The 12,737-nt window shown below is 34.9% G+C and overlaps 1 protein-coding gene across 6 annotated transcripts in view; it reads left to right on the plus strand.

The window, feature by feature from the left end:
- NRXN1 (neurexin 1) overlaps nucleotides 1-12,737 on the plus strand; it is a 1,110,288-nt gene that overhangs the window by 921,812 nt on the left and 175,739 nt on the right. The window contains exons 1-2 of one of the 6 annotated variants that reach the window (XM_047782101.1): nucleotides 7,834-7,838; nucleotides 8,662-8,664. The exons of the other annotated variants lie outside the window; for them this stretch is intronic. The gene's annotated coding sequence lies outside the window, so the exon portion shown is untranslated. Of the gene's footprint in view, nucleotides 1-7,833; nucleotides 7,839-8,661; nucleotides 8,665-12,737 lie in introns of those variants that run through there. 6 annotated transcript variants of the gene reach the window in all.

A 12,737-nucleotide genomic window follows, 5' to 3' on the forward strand; every position in this document is an offset into this window, starting at 1 on the left:
GCAGCCCTAAAAGGCAAAAAAAAGAGAAAACTTATTGTTTATTTTATTATCAATATTATTATTAACTGATATAAATTTTCTAGGCCAAAAGCCTTTACATTGGTAATATCTGCAATTATTTTTGTTCTGGTTTTAATAGTTTCAGTTATTTTTATACTAGTTTATCAGTTTCAGCTTTATAACAATATATGAATATAGCTAGGTAAATAGCTTGATAGGTATTTATTCTTTTTTGGTAAGAATTGACAATTTGCACAAAATTTCAATTGTAATATTGAATAACAATTAATTGTGTCCTAGAAAGTAGCATATGGCAATATTTGTGATTAAACAATTCTAAGGATAATAAGTTAAATAATAATATTAAATATTCATTTTTTAAATGCCCCAGTAGTATCTTTAAAGATTAAAAAGGTGTCAAAGACAATAATGATTGAGAGGTTTACCTTGTATAACTTTCAGCTAAGTTGACTGAGGGACAGCCTGACACCATTTAAACTCCTAAGAGAATTTTGGCTAACAAGAGGATGAAGGGCATTTTTTAAGAAAGTAAAAAATAATACATGTTCTTCCACCCCCAAAAAAAGTTAGAATAAAGTTAGTATGTGACTCAGGAATGAATAAATTCAACAATACTTTTGAAACAGCTAGTATGTATATGAAAGATAGAAGGATAAAGCATTTAATGTTGAAGGATTAGGGTATTGTCAATTTTCTCTTTTTTGTACATTTATTTAGAGAACTGGAGAATTGATAATCATCTATTTTATCCATTAACCATATAGCTTCCATAACCAGTTCATTTTGGTGGTCAGTGTTAGTGTCAATATTGCTGTTTCTTAGGAGAATGGATTGAGATAGTCTAGCTCTTATAGAAGAATGGATATTTTGAGTTTTAAACTAAATTATAAGTCAAAAATGCAGTAAAACAAAATGAAATAAAATACCAAGTTAGCATTTCCATTTACAAAATAAACATAAATCTGGCTTGAAAATGTACCTATAATTTCTTTTTATGACTTTTTTGCTATAAAATAAATTGTAATAGCAAAGATTTAGAACTGATAGAGCTAATTAAAACAGGATATTATATTATTTTTCCAAAGGAATATGGAATAATTTAATATTGACAAGGAAAGCTAATCAAAATCTTAATGTCCCCAAACCAGTTGCGCTGGATTCACATTTGTTGCATCTTAGCCCAAACTTAAATGCTTTCTGCATCTATTACTCTTAAATCATCAAGTATAATTGTTGAATCTCATAGATTACTTCTTGTTAGTTGTTCGTTGGAGTGCAACCAGAGCCAATATTAAATATTCTTCTTTGTTTTTTATTCATCATCAACATATGCTCTCTGTTTGAAGAGAAAGTGTTTTGGTTATTTTTCTCTTCATTTTTCAGAGCAGCACAGGTACTATCTCTCTTTTTTTTTTTCCTTGCTTTTTAGGGCTGACCTGCAGCATATGGAAGTTCCCAGGCTAGGAGTCAAATCAGAGCTGCAGCTGCTGCCCTACACCATGGGCACAACAACATGGGATCTAAGCCACATCTGCAGCCGACACCACTGCTCATGGCAATGCCAGATCCTTAACCCACAGAGCAAGGCTAAGGATCGAACCCACATCCTCATGGATCCTAGTCAGTTTGTTACCACTGAGCCACAATAAGAACTCCAGAGGTACTATCTTTATGATTCCTTAGATGAAGCATTCTCTTACATCTGGCATTCTTAGGCAACATCTTGGATAAAATTAGCTCAAATTAAAAATAGTATCATTAAAAACCAGACCCAAGCTTACAAGCTTAGGGAGAAAGAAAAAAATGGCAATGATTGAGAAGCCAATTTCAAATAACTAAGACAAGCATTAAACAATTTGAATAATTTTTATTTACAAATAGAAAACTTAAAATATTTATGGAAGGAGAGTATTAAAAGTTTTTAAGAGAGAAGTTATATAAGATAGAACAAGAAACAAAACTACATTAACAATTCTAATCATGACCTCCAAAGTTAACTAAGAAATTGAAAAATTATCATTAAAAATAATTTTAATGGGTCAATTCATACTTCAAGTGTCAGCAACTTCGTATTTCCCATCGTGGCTCAGCAGTAACAGAATCAACTACTATCCATGAGGATGCAGGTTTGATCAGTGTGTTAAGGATCCAGTGTTGCTTTGAGCTGTGGTATAGGTCACAGATATGGCTCGGGTCAGGCATTGCTGTGGCTGTGGCTGTGGCCAGCAGCTGCAGCTCCAATTTCACCCCTAGCCTGGGCACTTCCATATACCATAGCTACAACCTAAAAAAGAAAAAAAAAAAAAAGAAAAAAAAATTCATCCACTCCATCTATTAAGTTATGGTTTTTATTGTGATAAAAGAAATAACTAATGGTTTATTTCATTTCTTATAAAACCACTTAAAGTCTTCATGTAATAGTATTATACCTTGCTTTTTTTGAAATAGTAAAAGTATAGAATTCAGATCTATATTTACTTGATTATTGATTGTAACACATAGAGACCTGATCAGCTATAAAATTATTAATATTCTTTTTAAATATAAGGTTCATCACTATTGGGAAACTATAGCTAAATTTTTCATTTCCTTTCTAATGGAGTCTCAAGTTTTATTTAGCAAAAAACTCCATGACTGTCTTTGCTATGATGGTGATATATTCTGTTGGATTTGATTGGAAGTTTGAACACAACTTTCCAAAATGGCAACTAACACTAAAAATAATTTAGGGAGTTCCCATTGTGGCACAGCAGAAATTATTCCAACTAGTATCTATGAGGATGCAGGTTCGATCCCTGGCCTTACTCAGTGGGTCGGGGATCCAGCGTTGCTGTTAGCTGTGATGTAGTTTGCGGATGTGGCTCAGATCCCAAGTGGCTGGGGCTGTGGCATAGGCCGGCAGCTGCAGCTCCAATTTGACCCCTAGCCTGGGAACTTCCATGTGTTGTGGGAGCGGCCCTAAAAAGCAAAATAATAATAATATAATAATAATAATAATAATAATAATTTAAATACATTTGATAGTTGGGGAGAAATAGATCCTAGGTGAAAGAGGGATGCAGACAAAGGGGGAGAAAGGAAAGACACTGGCCATTTCTCTAATTGCTCCTGCATTGTAGAATCTCTGAGTATCTGGTTATATCCAGAATTCTAATAAAACCTGAAGGGTATTGTGCTTCCTTTTCTGTTACCAGGGCTCCTGAAATGTATAAAAATCTGCTCTGATTCTAATGCAGGTGAAGATTTAGCCTACTAGTAAATGTAAACACCTGGACTCATTTAATGCCCATGAAAGAAAAGTTGCTGGGCTGTGCCTACCTGCATCTTGGCAAGTTTGTCAGTGTTCAAAGCCTCATAAAATGATAAGGATTTTGAGATCCTAGGATACTTTCATGTGGCCTCTTCTACTTCGAAGGGATCTTGAAAGATGTGCAGAGGGAAGCAGCATGCTGTGACTAGGTTAGCTGTGACTGGATGGTGTTTTTGCTTTTGACTTCAGAGAAGTCACCTTTTTGCTCTGAGTTTCAAACATCCTCAGTATGATTGCCAGGTTGACAAATAGTTACCATGAGAATTAAAGGAGTGAAGGTTTGAAAAGTAATTGATGTATTGCTTAGTATACACAATAGCAAGGATGTTAGCATCTTTCTCTCTCCAAGAGGCTTACTAATATTCTATCTAAATGGCAATCTCTTTTGACCACCTTGGATTCCTCCTAAGAAGCACAGTAGTTAAGTATGGTTAAGTGTAAAAAAGCTGAAACCAGTTTGCTTGGGACCAAATTGCAGTTCTGATGCTTATCAGGCATGTGTTTTGGGGCAAGTTATTAAACCTTTTGAGATTCAGCTTCATCATTATATAAATGGAAATAATAATACATATTCTAATATATTATTTCTTATAAACTGTTTATGAGTTCCAGGGACATAGCAAGTATTAAGGATAGGAGTACCCATTTTGGCTCAGTGATAACGAACCCAACCAGTATCCATGAGGATGTGGGTTGGATCCCTGGCCTCGCTCAGTGGGTTAAGGATCTGGCATTGCCAGGAGCTGTGGTGTAGGTTGCAGACACGGCTCAGATCTGGCATTGCTGTGGCTCTGGTGTAGGCTGGCAGCTACAACTCAAATTCGACCCCTAGCCTGGGAACTTCCATATGCCACAGATGCGGGCCTGAAAAAAGAAGGATAGCTATTATCATTGTCACCATCACCACCATCATCAGTTCATCATTATGCATCTGCTGCCAAATATAGCCCTTCTTGAATTTCCATACTCATTTGAGAAGCTTTGGCACTAATATTATAAAATGGTGAATGTTTGGTATGGTTTCCGTTTGGCCTTAGAAGACATTTGTGATTAATTTCTCAGGAGATTTTTACCTTCTAAATGAGTTTTGATTTGTGTTCATTTACAAAGAGTAGACAGGTTTGGCAAGAGAAATCTGTAAGTTGGATATGAGATCACAACATATTAATCTTACGGTTGCTATTTACCAATTAAAGGTTTATCACAGATAACCCAAAGTCCTCTGGAGAATATTGTTAATCAAATGAGACATGCCTTTATATATGGCACTGGCTTTTCAACTACTGTCAGGACAGACCTTTGAATGTCTTTTGTACTTCATTGGATATATGCTCTTCAGTTCTTGCTTCATAAAAGGAAAATTTCTACAGACAAGCATTGTCCTTTTGTTCAGAGTCAATGATCAGCTTTAGTTCTCAAGCTTCTCCCTGCTCCCCCCACCCCCCAAATATAGGGGATCCGTTATTTGGGGATGGAGGAATCAAGGAAAGAGCTAAATCAGACAGAAGAAATAGGAAAGGTCTTGAGATGGGACAGAATGTGCTGTATTCATGGAAATGGAATTCCAGTGTGACTGAGCAGTGAGAAAGATGTATATGCGTTCTTTTGATAGATGGCTAATAACTTGACTTTGCTCCCTATATTTACCTCTCAGTCTGGCTTTACTCTGTTATCTGAATCTAGAGGTTTCTTCAAAATAACCTCTGGCTCTTCCAGGGGAACCATGGAAAAGGATGCTATCAGTGGTTACTGCTCTGGGAAAGTTAGCAATGAATAGTTACCTCAAGATAAAAATATTCATAAATATTTTGGATTTGATCTCCTTTAATGTTTTTGGCCTTGAATTTCTAGGCCATTGCAGGAAAAGTTTATCTTTTGATCTCATTTACATGAAAATTTTCCAGAAAAACAATTGGATCAAAATTTCTCCTCTTGGAATTCCCACTGTGGCACAATGGGATATGTGGTATCCTGGGAGCACTGAGACGCAGGTTTGATCCCCAGCGTAGCATAGTGGATTAAGGATCCAGCATCGCTGCCACTGTAGCATAGGTTGCAGTTACACCTTGGATCTGATCCCTGGCCCGAGAACGCCATGTGAAAAAAAAAAAAAAAAACTTCTCATTTGAAGTGACTTGTCCATTTCCTGGAAACTTGCATTTTAGGGACTCAAGTGTTGAACCTTGTTGATTTTCTCTTCCAGGTGAACAGGGAGGTAAAGGGTAAAAACTTTTCTTTCTTCAACTAATTTGTAGAGGGTACTTGAAAAACTAGTCAAATGATTTCAAACAGTATTTTTAAGGTGAAAAGTGTACAGAGGACTCTTGCTACATCTTGAGATAAAAGAGCTCTCTGGAGAAATGAGTTAACAAGACATTCTACCCCACAAAGAAACTAAACGTGTTACATTAGCTTTGAAATATAAGTATAGAATGATAAATCATTTTTTGACATTGTAGAAGTAAATGACTTTTGGAAAATGCAGTAAGTCCCTGTTGATGCAGAAAGGCTTTATACATTACATTTCATAAAGCACATTGATGAATGAAACTTAGGAACAAACAATTAGGTGAATGTCAGGATACATACTGTTAGGTTCTACATTTACACCAACCATTTTTCATTCTTAGATTGGAAGATTTTTAAAATGTGATCATCTATCTATTTTCCAGATGCTTTATGTCTGCAAATGACATATTTTAACTTTTTAATAGATAATTCCATAATCTAGTTTTATATCCCAAATAAACTTTCTGAATAATACCTACATATGTGTGTATATAATTTACATATCTGCCACTATAAAGAACCCATATATTTATATCTGAATCTGCATTTGTACATAAAAGCATCTGTCTTTATATGAACATATTTTGCCTCCTCAGGGCCTATGAACATGCTGTTTCCTCTGCCTAGAAAACTTACTCTCATTATTGATTTCTTCACATCTTCAGTTCCTCAAAGAGGTTTTCCTTAATCACTCAGTGCCTCTCATAAGCTCTGTTCTCTTCTTTCTTGACACTTAGCATACTTTATATGCTAATATAAATTTCAGTGTATAAAGAAATAATGAGAGACTTGAAGCTTCATAATGGCAGTGTCTGCTTTGTTAACCACTCCTTATCCAGAATTTAGCAGAATGTCAGGAGTATAGTATGAAATCCATTTGCATTTGTTGAATGAATGAGTAAATAAATAAAGGAATATAGGTGAAGACTAAACCCATCTGTTAAGAATATTTCCAAAATTGTAGTGTGATTTATTCAAGAAAATCGTGTAATTTAGGAAAATTAATGTATGTAAACACAACCAACAAATACATTTTAAATTTCTTGAGTCCTGGAAAGAGTGGTGCAGTGTTTCTGTGAAATGCACTGCACCTAATAGATAATTGCTAAATATTTCTTGACATTATTTTATTTAATGGCAGTATTATTATTTTATTAAGATGTAAAAAAGTCATAATCATTAGGAGCTTCAGCCTTGAAAATTCTGTATCCTCTTCTGAAAAGACTTTTGTACTAAAATTTTATGCATAAATATAAAATTAAAAAAATTACTATTGTTGATTTACAGTGCTCTGTTAGTTTCTGCTGTACAGCAACGTGACCCAGTTATACATACATATATATATATATATATATTCTTTTTCTCATATTATCTTCCATCATGTTCCATCATAATTGATTGGATATAGTTCCCTGTGCTATGCAGCAGGACCTCATTACTTATCTACTCCAAATGCAATAGATTTATTTTTGATGGCTGCAGAAATTATTACTTAACCCTGGGAATAGTAAAGCCTTGCTGATTCTACGGAAAATAGTTTTTGGTGAAAGCATTTCTCTGGCCATATGCACACATTTGCTTTTTCTAAGGATGTAAACAGGTAGCCCTGGACTAGAAGTCAATAAAAATGAGGAGAAAGGTAACACAGTCAGCTTTTCTATTGAAATGCATTTCAAGTTAGGGCTCTGCTTGAGGTTTATGGAAATGATGATAGCATTATTTAAAAGTCATTATCTTAAAAACACACTTGAAAATATTACCTCACTATTATTTTTCTGGTTGCAAGTCACAATTTACAAACAAAATTTTTAAAAATATACCTTCTAAACTAACTTTTTCATGTATAGCTTATAGATATTTATCAAATGAGTTATTAGAAATAATTATATATATCTCTTAATATGTTTTTGTTTTTTAAAGATTTTTTTAAATAAAGGCTAGTTTTACTTACAACCTAGTTACTAAGGTAACATTTACCATGCAGAGGACAAAATTCACCACCCAAAGTTGTTTTGTCTCTCATCTGAAAAATGTGCTCTGTGCTATGGAAAGTTGGAACATTAGAGGCAGACTGTAATTATATGGTCAGCTCTCCATGAAAATGATGGCTCTGGGATACAACATGTAAATGGAGTCCACAAATAATCCCAGACCTCCTTTATAGGAAAATGATTATACCTAGAAATGCCAACAGCTATTGGAATTGATAGAGCTGCATGTCCTACCCCTGTCCAGTTCCTGGTGGAGGTAGCAATAAGCAGTGTAATGTCCTAAAGACAAGAGATCAGAAAAGTAGAGAAACAAAGGTTATGGTTTTAATCAGCACCTGAAATATAATGTTTATTGCACAAGGATTCCTGAATGACAGTAAAATGTAATCGAAGCTAATTTAGCACCCAGCCAAGAGTTTTTAAGGCAAAAATAATAAAAACAAGTAAAAAAAATAAACAAAACCCCCAAAACTGTATCTGATCAGCCCACTATACTTTTAATAAGGCTTAACTTAAGTCAGTGTGATCTTAGATCTCCATAGAGCAGCCTGAGGGGTTTGTCATTAGCAGAACAGTGGGCTAAATATTCAAACCAGAGGTCTTACCTGTGAAAAATTAAGAACCTGACAAAGGCCATCAGGTGATGTCTATTTTTTGCTCTGTTTGCTTTTTGCTTTTTGATTATTCAGGAAAAAAAGAAGCTTAATGGTGGAACACAATTTTTTTAATATATAAGGATACATTTAAAGATAAGTATTTTTATTTTACAATGGTTGCTATTTATTTCAGTGGATAGAAATGCAGAATTAATGATCTTAATGAGCTGGCTCTGATTCTCAAGAGGATAAGTTAGCTTTATTTTGTTCTACAGTTATATGGCATCATGCAGAGATATGCTGTTTGAACCATGGGGAAGTGCCACAAAAAAAGCTTGATGACATTTCTGAACCCATGACCACAGTGGAGAACTTCATAATGGTTCAAGAATGTCTTTTAAAATATAATGGATAATCCAGTATTGGTTTAACTGATGAAAGAAACAAAATAGAGATAGTCTGAGAATATCAACAAGGGTGATTGCCCCTTTCAAATATATACCCACCAGTCATTTAGTCATTTAGTGGTCTAGTTTCCTCCCAATATTCTTCTGATTCTTGATCTTTTCATCTAAGGAGAGAGAGTGTGAAGAGATGGAGGCATTGAAGGGTTGGGATTATCACCAGAACTCAAAGTCTATCTGTCCTCAAAAGGAGAAATTGTTGACCTTTATTCTCTCACCACTACTACCACATCCTACATACCTGGCAATGCAAGGGTTCTTACCTATAAAGACAAGTCTTTCCATCCTCTCTGGAGAGGAGCAGTTATAATTTCTTAGGAAAAATCAAGTATGGTTTATAAAATGCCTCCAAAATTACTCTGAAACCTTAACCTAGTGGGATATCCCCTTTTCTGTCATAAATTGAAGAATTCCTAGTTTTAAAATGTAGTATAATCCTAGATTGTTGCTATTTTAGAAATGTTGAAAAAAAATCTGACTCAAATTCAAATTTAGGTGTCTGAGTCATTTCAAAATTAACTAGTTTCTTTCTTGCTTGCTTTCTTTTCTTTTCTTTCTGTACTAAATGCTTAGCCCTCCATTAGAATTTTCATAGAACCTAGAACGGTAGTGTCATTGAGATGGGAGGGGACATAAAGCATTGTCTAATCAGGCAGACTCTGCTTCAGTACAACCAATGGCTGGACAGTTTATCCCACAGGTGAGCATAATGAGATTTTAGAATGTTCCCTTTTATGCCAAATGGTAGATAGATGCTCTGACTTTAGTCAGTTCTCAGCTTTTCTGAGCTTTAGCTTCTTTATTTGCAAAACAGATATGCTACTTCACCAATTGCTGTGAAGATGAATGAAATATCATATGTTGTAACTAAACTGTGATGGCTACATCATCCAAGCATTATTTTAATTAACTTCCATCAAACTACCACAAAGTTAAACATTATTTTACAAATATAAGAATAACAGTAAAAGGAGTAATAATAATAATAGAGCTCACAGGTGCTGAGAGCCATTAAATGTGCTAAGAACTTTATATGCATTATCTCATCAAAAGAAAATTGCAGAATGATGAAAATGTTCTGGACTTAAATAATGATCATGGTCACATGACCTTGCGAATGTTCTAAAACCACTAAAGTATATACTTTAAAAGTGAATTAGATCCCAATTGAAGAAAAATAATGAGTATGTTAAAGAGTTTTGGAAAATTATGAATGTAGAGATAGTCCACAAAGTGCTGTGAAGGATACAATAAGGAATAAGTCAGTCTTGTTTATTACCCTTAAGCTCTTTATAATATGGCTGAGGAGCTAAAACTAACACGTAAAGCAGTGCATGAGCGAGGACTGTCATGGGCTCATATAGTTTTGTTAGACAATCTAAAGACCAAGAGATGAGTATAAGCTTTCTTTTCTTATAGAAAAAGGATGAAGATATCGTCAGGATAGAGGTTTATGAAATCAAAGGAGCTCTAGCATTTCACAGAATGGGAACATATTAGAAAAGGTATACCATCCTTACTGAAGATTTGATGAGAAAATGAAGATTTGATGAGAAACTGTTTTTTTAGAATGTGTGACCCTGAAATAAGATCTTTCTGAAACAGCATCACCCTCGATCTCACCCACTTCTGGTTCCTTATTGTATAGTGCTGTGGAATGTAATCAACCAAAAAGAAAGGTATACTTTTTGGTGGCCTTAATCTTGATGCAGTTCTCTGAGCATGCCTTGGTTTCAAGATCTTCTGGAACTTAAATACAATTGACAACATTCTATTTTAGAAAATCTCTCCAACTTGGTGGGCTTCCAATACTGATATGTATTAGCTACATGATTTGGGGCGGATTATTTAAACTCTCTGAGCAGATAGGGAAAGTAACACTTTTAGGTCAGCTGGGAATTTTAGGTAGATTCCTGGTATGTTGCTAATACATGGTACCTGGTGAGCACTTAGACCTGGAAAGAGAGACAGGAGACAAAGAGAACATATCTTCTATGTCCCTGGGTATCTTTGGTATCCACTGGTTGTATTATAGTTGTCCTAATGCTGGCTTGCTCCTGCTGCACAGTCAGAGGCTCCCTAAGGCTCTTTGGGACTATCCCCTAAGAATGATTCTTATCCTCCCTACTAGTACTTCACCTCTTTTGTGGGTGTGAATACTTGCATGCATGTTTATCTTCTCAATTCCAATAAAAACTTCCTGAAGGGCAGAAAACACACTTGACATGTTTGTATTGTCTAGCCATTTAGCAAATGCAAAATTCATATTACTTATTCAATTTTTATTTATTACCTGAATGAGGTAAAAAAATTTTAGTCATTGGGGAATATGGGAGACAGGGTAGAAGTAGCATCTTGTTTTTTGAATGGTGTGGGGGTTTTCTTTGGGGGAGGTGCATTTTCAGCTTAGTTCCAGGTTAAAGTCACTAGACCCAAGCCACGTCTTAATATTATGGCCCATCTAGATTAGTTAACACAGTCTCTACCAGCCAGTAGGACCCCTAAGCCATTCATTTGGAAATGTCTTGGTGTTAAACTAGCAGTTATCTGAATCACTGTGTTTGTTCTGAAGTGAGAGAATAGGTGGCTGTCTGACTCTGACACTATGTAGTGTCACTGACTCCAGCAACACTCAATGCAGGCCCCAGAGTCCTCCTCAGCCTTAAAACCTCTGTTCCCTGGTGAGGGTTAGTCTCTGGAGGAGCAAAATATACCATGCAACGTGTCTCCGATTTCAGTTGACAATGCAGACTTGAACCATGGGAATTGTTCTTTATTTTGAAATGAATACAAGCATTGAGTACATTTGAAGACATCGTCAACTTTTGTCCAAAGTAGGGCCCTGGGAGTGTTGAACTCTATTCTATATCATAGCAGGAGCTTATAGAGCATAAACAAGCCTCCTTGCTAATCTACTTACTGTCCTAGGTTACACCCTTGTTCATCTAGTTAAGTGATACTCTGAGTGTAATAAATTAATGAACAAAAAACAGATAATTTTCCATTTTTGACTATTTTCCTGGACATAGTTGAGCCAAACACTTCTTTGTAACAGCCCCAGAGTAGGGGGAAAAAAGCAATAGACATATCTGTATGCCATACACAGGCTAAAGCTTTATATATGTGTATTCTGCCTGATCTATTTCATATGCATATAGATGGAAACATATCTGTATCTGTAACACAGAAATCCTGGTTGAGGTATGCCCAAAATATTGAGTATACTATTTAATCTTAACCTTAGTTAAAACTAATACTTTTCAAATGAATATGTGATTGCAGATGGAATTGAGATGCATTATAGTGTCACCTGCTAACATGTTCAAGTTCCTTCCCAGTGTCATCTTTCATGGTTCCTTTTAACTTAGTTTAGTAATATAATCCTTTTTCTGAAATGAGCTTTTGTGAAAAAAATCAATAATTACCTTTGTCACTATTTATTTAATGAATCCATGAAAATACTTCATTAAATTATAAATGTCTCATTACTGATATTCTCATAATAAATTTTTGAAATTATGGTGTGAGCCAGTTAGCCATTTCGAGAAAGATACAATGTTGGAAGATCAGTTCATGTCCAGTGAAATTACTGCTGGTTTTGCTAATGTAATATTCATGAGAATTTGCCAGAGACAATCATATTTAATCCCAAAGAATAAGAATTTGAAATGAATTCTTTTAAATTGTAATTATCGACTGGCAAGAAAGTTTAGCAAGTTTCATTGTTTATATAATTGAAATGACCTGCTATTTATCAACATGGGAGGAATGTGTTTTGAGAATATGTATAGTTTCTGAATGGAATTAATATTTTGCAGTTTATATGCCTCTTTAATTTGTTTGTGTTTAGGGAAAAAAATGACACATTGGCTGTTAGGCTTACATTGTTTTTCAAGGACTTGAGGCAACCTGGGGTGGGATAGATAATATCTGAGTTAGGGTAGAGTTTGTTGTTTGAACCTACTTTGGTGTTATTCAGTTCTGATATAGTTGACTCTGGAGCTGAATCCATGAGCTGTCAAAAATTTTGGAAGTTGAAGGATCAAACCAACATGTCCAGGGGAAG

This window comes from Phacochoerus africanus, chromosome 5, assembly GCF_016906955.1.
Source record: "Phacochoerus africanus isolate WHEZ1 chromosome 5, ROS_Pafr_v1, whole genome shotgun sequence".
Lineage (NCBI taxonomy): Eukaryota > Metazoa > Chordata > Mammalia > Artiodactyla > Suidae > Phacochoerus > Phacochoerus africanus.